At 39.3% G+C, this 7252-nt stretch overlaps 1 protein-coding gene across 1 annotated transcript in view; it reads left to right on the plus strand.

Annotated features, from left to right (window-relative positions):
- The first annotated feature begins 2072 nt into the window (after positions 1–2072).
- Positions 2073–7252, plus strand: part of LOC111862018 (myosin light chain kinase, smooth muscle) — a 52482-nt gene continuing 47302 nt past the window's right edge. Inside the window, exon 1 of the mRNA XM_023847053.2 lies at positions 2073–2394. The gene's annotated coding sequence lies outside the window, so the exon portion shown is untranslated. The remainder of the gene's footprint in view (positions 2395–7252) is intronic.

Below are 7252 nucleotides of genomic sequence, written 5' to 3' on the forward strand. Positions count from 1 at the left end.
ATAAAGTGTTTACTTGATGAATTTCATGAAATACAATATAATGTAGCGTGGACAGCCGTTTCTATGCAATAGGCTAATAAACAATGGCGTTGTGCAACCCATTTCTAGGTAACGGATCGCTAAACACGTTCCCGCGGGAAAGAATACGAATACAACAATAGAGTTACTGTTGGAAACAATGTTTTCTACTCGGTCCGTGCAAAGTGGTTACAGTGAGGACATTTGGAGTGACCCAGTTCGTTGTAGCATAAGATCTGTCAGTTAGGGGTGATCTGCTCTGTAAAGCCTGTACTGACAGAGGACTTGGGTGTAAAGCAAAAGGAAGAGTTTTCGATAACATATTATATGTGCGAAATATACACTTGACGAAAGGTCGAATGTATTCATAAGAGACAGACCCATCTTCTCGCCAGAGATGATGTTACATAAGGACTATTATCGCAAGAGTTCAGTTGAAAAAAAAATCTCTGGTCGTGGTCCTCAAGGGGCCTGATGCCAAGACGAACTGATTGGCGGTAAACCGCCAGTCGTAAAGTAACTCTGACTCTGATCCAGTTATGACTCTGGCAAAAGACAGAGAGCGCCCCACAATAACAAGACCTAAATTGAAACAGTATTAAATATCTGGTCATAAGCCCCAGATTGTGCTCGACACCAAGACAGACTGACTGGCCGTCAGTCGCAATGTGACTTTGACTTCGACTTCGGCCCAGTTAGTTGTCGGTTAACAGAAGTTGAGAATCGGCAGTCGAGTTCCGGAGTTGTCAGTTCAAAGTCAGCCTGTGGAGAGAAGACAAGGAGGTTGATGAGAAATGGCCGCCAGCTAAGGAGCATTTAATTGAGAGCTGTCAGTTGATAGGCAGCTCTGCACAGGAGGTAGTGAGAATAAGACCTGAGAGCGTGAAGATGATGAACCTCACGTGTTCAAATCCGTTGCCTGGAAACGGTTAGTGAAGACCGTGACTGAGGTCACAAGTCTGTGTATGCTCTGATGATTTGTAAAGTGTGGAGATAGTGGTAGAGCTGTAATTATTTGTAGTTCCGAGCAGTGTGTATAAGTGGTCAATAAATCAATTCTCCAATCCAAAACCTGTCTATAATCACACATAAATCTTGACAATATCTTGAATTGTTCTATCTATCTATGACTGTACAGCCCTTTGTTGGGCCTTGGCCGCTTTTTCAGTTTCGTGTTCTTTTACGTAGGCGGTAGGATCCCTTGGATGGGAGATCACCCTTTTGCAAGGCCGCTACTTGCATACAGGACAATACAAACAGAAGAAACGCACACAGTCATCCATACCTCAAGCGATTTTCGAACCCACGATCCCAGTGTTTGAGCGGTTAAGATAGCACTCTTCTGCGTCATCCTGCATATTTGAATTACCAGGAGAAGAGACTTAATTTGAAAATTACTGTAGGTGCCCACATGCACTATTTTATATATGAAAAACAGGCTGATAATTAAATGCTAGTGAATAAAGCGACCTATTTCTAGATTTTAATACGACGAGTGACTGCTTCAAATATTTTCATGGTGCGGCTACACAATTTATTGCAAACAAATATGGTGCCCAGATTGCATACCGGTTGTGTAAAATCTGAAGGCAGGACTGACGGTATCAGCAAGCCTTTTGTACACAAAATAATCACATTTATCGAAAATAACCGAAACTGTCTCCAAATATAATAATATACTTTTGGAAATTTTTGGATTTTGTGAACAGTTTTCCATGCGGCCTACAGACCCAGCATTTTGTACGACGGAGCTCGGAGCCTCTTCCCATTGATAAAAAAGGTCGGAACATTAGGCTGGCTGTTCCGTCACAAGAGTACAAGAAGTGAGACAACTGCTTCCACCCCTTCTTTAAGCCTTCGTGTTTCTTATCATAAGGATTATTTTATATCAATTTTGCAGACTAATTGGTGGTCTTATTTTCCAGTTCACAATGCATTGCTAGCCGTCCAGCGGTGTCCCCGCCGCAGCAGTTCCCTGGCTGTGATCGGCTAATTCTGTCTCGCCGTTGCACCTCACACACACACACACACACACACACACACACTGTTGCGTCTTGGTTGGGGCGCGTTCGTCGGTCCAGTCGCCAGGCGTCGTTGTGGCAAGCCGGTCTTATCAAACTGACGTTAGGAATTTCTGGGTTGGGCTGCTCGCTGTTCATAATTTTGTTTAGGAGAGTCAAGCGAAGCTGATATGGTTGCTAGTGAATTTTCCGTGCGGATTAACAGTTCCTCGTTTTCATAATCTGCGGAAGATTTTTCATTCGCACTGGATGTGGCTCTGTGATTCGAGGTGACTAACGTGTTCCGGCCCGTGAAGACTTCGCGTGGTTGCAATTGAAGGAGGCACTTCAGAGTTCGTGATTGTGAAGTCTGAAGGTAGGGGGTATGGCAGTGATTTTCTGTATTGTGTTTTGACGTCGTTCACATAGGCACACCAGCGAGATATTGGCATTTATTCGCCCATTCTCTGATGTCATTATACTGCTTCTTTGCTTTCAGGTCTTTGTTTCTTAGATGTATTTGTTGGCTTGTGTTGACAATTTATGAATGGATGAATGCATTTTCATTCAAGTCTCTAATTTCATGTGAAATAAAACTACAAAAAAAAGAAGAAATTCTAAATTATTTTGGAAACTCTTAAACAATGTTAACCGATTGAACCGATCGTGTTCCGACATAACTTCTTTACTAGTCCAGGCACAGACCCACCGATTTAAAGAGAGCTGGCTGGTCGGGTCTAGAGCACGACTCACAGAGGAGTTGCCAATCAGAACATGTAGAAAATCTATCGAGTGATTTTTTTTTTCATTCTCAGATTCACAGTTAAAAACAATGTGGTCTGAAATTTTCTTATTAAGCATATGTGCAGCGTTAACGGTTAAAATTTGGTATGGGTTCAAGAAAAAGCGTGACATTAAATGATAATTCATAAGCGAAGCCTTCTAGAAACTGTGAAGAACAAATCCTATAATAGATAAAGGAATGCAGTCCAAGAAACCATTAGATTACGCAGCACTGCTGGAATGGTGCACTTTTTCTTTAGAAACCACAAATATGTATTATTTGTCACAATATTATTTTTCTCACGGAGACTTAATTTCTATTTATATTTGCAAGTATGAAATGCTTCTTATACAGTCTTGTTATTTTAGTTCAATCCACTTCTATCCAATTTTTTAAAGTTAGGATCCTTGTCCTCTATGATTTAATTTCAAATAGAATGTCCATCAGTTGTCTGAAATATTATATTAGAAATTTACTACGTGCTTTTTATTTTTCTCACCTGTACACCAGTTTTCTGGTATTGACATCATTGTTCCCATAATAGGCTTATGTAAGTTTTCCCATACAGTGTTAATCATTAATGGAACTTGAAAGGGCATAATGGAGATAAGTCTAGTAAATACTGTGATTTGTAAGTCTTCCAGTAAGAGGGAAGACCAAAATTGAAATTTTAAATTTATCCGATTTACTTACTTACTTACTTACGTACTTATGGAGCTGAGCCCTTCTTGAGGAGAAGTCAAATCTTCAGCTACTCAAAAATTTCCCAAAATATTATGGAACCCGAAGGTTCATTACCGTGTTCACAAGAGCCCTCCACTGGTCCCTATCCTGAGCCAGCTCAATCCAATCCATACCATCCAATCCTGTCTCTCTAAAATCCATTTTAATATTGTCCACCCACCTACGCCTTGATCTTCCCAGTGGAAATTCGTCCGATAACTTCATTAAATCGCCCTTAATATGTGCTATTCAGTTCGGAAAATATTTGTATATAATTTGCTGTAAACAAAAGTTAACGGAAGTTGGACAGCGCAGAAAAAACGCCGAGAAGCGAGCGAGAGCATCGACATTAAGAAAAAAAAAATAGGGTTGCTGAATTAAAACTTGGCATTGTAAAATGGCTTCCTTAATTTAATTCGCCCTGTGTACTTTCATGTGGAAAGAATATATAACGTGCGTCAGAGTGAAAAGAAACAGCACGTGGTCTGAAATGGATTTCTCTAGATCAATTTAGGTGTCTCACAGTTTAAGAAGTGTTGAGAACAGGAAAGTGTACATGTTCATCGCGTTTTGGCTGGCACGTATACCTCCAACCAAGTGGGCCCGTATTCAATTGTCGGCGTTAGCAGACGGGTTTGTGTTACGTGCATGAGGCTGTGACTGGACGTATTTCTTGGAGAGGGATCTGTTTTATCACTCTTTACGCCTTCTTAACGATAACAAACTACCATTAATTCAACTAATTAGCTTAAACGTGAAATATAAATCATTAGGTCCAATAAATATGAGTAAAACGATAAAGGATTGAAAAAATTATTTAAAATTCTTAAAATAGTTAAGATGAATATAATTTGTGTAGTCTGTGAAAAATTTCATCTCCATTCTCTCAAGAGCTGGCCAGGCTAACTTTGAACTAGCTTTCGGTAACCGGTATTTATTTTGCTAGACACTTCCGTTGATGACACTCAATTGTCACCATGCGTGACGTAGGAGAGATACAACTAAAAATTTCAGGATTCTGTGAACTTTGTTTTGCAGACCGGAACTGAACAACGCACGAGCTGCAAATAGCCTAGTCGAAATGAAAGAAATGAGTTAGTGGGGGTAGTTGAGGCTGACTGCTTTATATTTGAGAGCTTAATATTAAAATTAAAATTAATTCAATCTTCCGTTTTCTCTGAGGCCAGAATCAGTCTGGATCTTTGCGTGAAATACGTATTCTGGCGCGTTGTACGCAATCACGAGGTGAAGAGAACTGGCCATTAAGTTAAACGCCACCATTACTCTTCTTGCAGTACATCGCATTTTATTTTCTAATTCTCCGGTCTGTATGTTGAATTGAAATCATCTGTCCCATGTGAGGTTCTTCCTGAGTTTGCGTAGTCTTCCGAAAATAATTCCAAGATAACTGAACGTGACTATGTGTGAACTCAGATTCATCGTACTTACCTTCTGTTTCACCAGTTACAGAGAGTAGTCCAAAAGTCAGTTAAACTAAAAGATTCTGTAGTATTAAGGGGAATGGTCATATTTAAACCTGTCAGCCAATATGTAGAATGGTATCACGGCGTTTTGAGTTGTGCGTTGAACACGAGTATCTCATTTCGATCTATTTATGTAAATCCAGTGCGTAAAAAGAAATCTAGCTTAATTTAATGTACATTTTACTAATCAGTTAACTGGCTTTTAGGCCGAACTGCATATACTGTTTCTTATTTATGCGACACTATAACGTGAGCAGTTGATATGGCGTTGGTACATCAGTGAAATAAACGATGTTATTTTTATGTAATTTACCTGTGACTAGTGCAAATAATTGAGCTGAAGTAGACGCTTGAAAAACAGTTTCAACCTAGATGATTTCATGAACTTCCTGTACAGATTTGGCAAAAATTCTTTCCACTCATCATTCTCTGCTTATTAAAAGCAATGTTTTAAAAATCAAGATCGCGTAATAATGGATGTTAATTCTGACTTATCGCCTGAAGTCGCAATCACATAGTTATGCCTCCCGAGCTTAAATTTTACTCCGGAATTTAGTATTTTTATTGAAAGATGAATTCTAAAGAGAACACATAAAGCCCGCTTTCTTATTGTATAGATACCTGGTGTAACAAACCGCATGTTATTAATTTTATATTTAGGTTGACTTTGGTGTACAGTTCAACAGTAACAATTAGTTTATCTCATCGACTGAAGCGTTTGTCTTGTGCGTATATAGTCGTCTAATGGAATACTTCTGTATTCAGAATACTTTTCTAGCTCGTAATTTTAAGTATATTATTATTATTATTATTTTAATTGTTGTGAGTTATTTATTTTAATCAGACTACAGATTCTGTCTAGGCTATGTTGTCGGATATAACCTCAAACCTTCTGTACTCTGCACATGTTTGTTTATAGGTCTAAGGACTAATACAGACGGATAAGTAACTGTTAATTTCCGAAAAATATTTCATACATATAGTGGCAGGAATGCTTATAATTTATCTTCATACATGTTTCAATACCCCTGCTTCCACTACTCGCCACTATATTCTACAAAAGAAATTTTAATAGTGTAACATTATTCGAAAATACATTATCCTGCCTCATTTCAGTACTCCAAATTAAATGGCGCTAGTGTTGCTCCCGCCTCATACGTTCGTTCGTGCTTCCACCGTCTTTGTTACTGTTGATTATAGTTAATTACAAGATACAAGTTTAGAGTGGCTTCTCACGGCAAAAGTTCATACAGAGTTTCTCTAAAGTCAGTCAGCTATATTAAGAGTTAAAAGGAAGGGCACATATACACAGATTGCATGGAAACTTCATGAGCCCCCCCTCCCCAGAAACAAATTTAGACTGAAAGACCAGTTTAGATTTTTATCTATAAGCCTAATTCCATGTAAAACTAATAATTTCCAAGAAGGAAGTAATTTTCGAATAAGAATCAGATTAGTCTTAGCACGAATTCATGTCTTTTTGGGGAAAACAAAAAGAAATAATCTTTGTACTTTTAAATGTAATCAAATGCATTAAGTTTACTGTCCCTAAGAATTTAGCAGCTACATATGGCTGCTATTGAGATCCTGGGCTCAAAGAGGCCATGCAGTTTGCGAAATAATGATTTAACCTCCAACAACTTGTGACACATGTTTTGATACTCGAGAGGTAGTCGAACCTACACGGTTCAGTTTAGTCTGCAGAATGGTGAAGCTAATGGAAGCATGACGGAATTACTTTGTGCTTGTGTAGTGTTTTGTCCCGTTTCTCTTGGCGCCAGACAATTTTGTTTGCCTGGTTCTTTTTATCGAAAGTTATTTGTATTTCAGTTCACAGAGTTGGTACCTCTGCCAAAATGCCAAGCAAAATGAACATCGAAGAAGCATTGCTGTTCTACTTCGCTCGAATACGTCATATAGAACCATAATTTCTGACCCAAAATACTTTTCAGTTGCACAGATTACCGTGCAACAACATCGAGTCACTTAAATTGTGTGTCTGTTTGAATTATGCGGCAGTCAGAGGTGCTTGGAACTATTTTCTGCTGTGAAAAATGTACGGTAAGGTAAAAAAGTAAAGCTATGCCTATAACAGGCCGTGGAGGCCCATAGGGTTGTAAGATGTGGAGGCTCCTACATTTTCTAGACAATCGGCTCGTAGACGGCAGTGAGGTTATCCGCCTTACGCGCCGCCCCTCATTACCCCCCCCCCCCCCCCCCAGCCCCCCCCCTCCCCACCGCCT

The sequence above is a fragment of the Cryptotermes secundus genome, unplaced genomic scaffold, assembly GCF_002891405.2.
Source record: "Cryptotermes secundus unplaced genomic scaffold, Csec_1.0 scaffold181, whole genome shotgun sequence".
Classification (NCBI taxonomy): Eukaryota; Metazoa; Arthropoda; class Insecta; order Blattodea; family Kalotermitidae; genus Cryptotermes; species Cryptotermes secundus.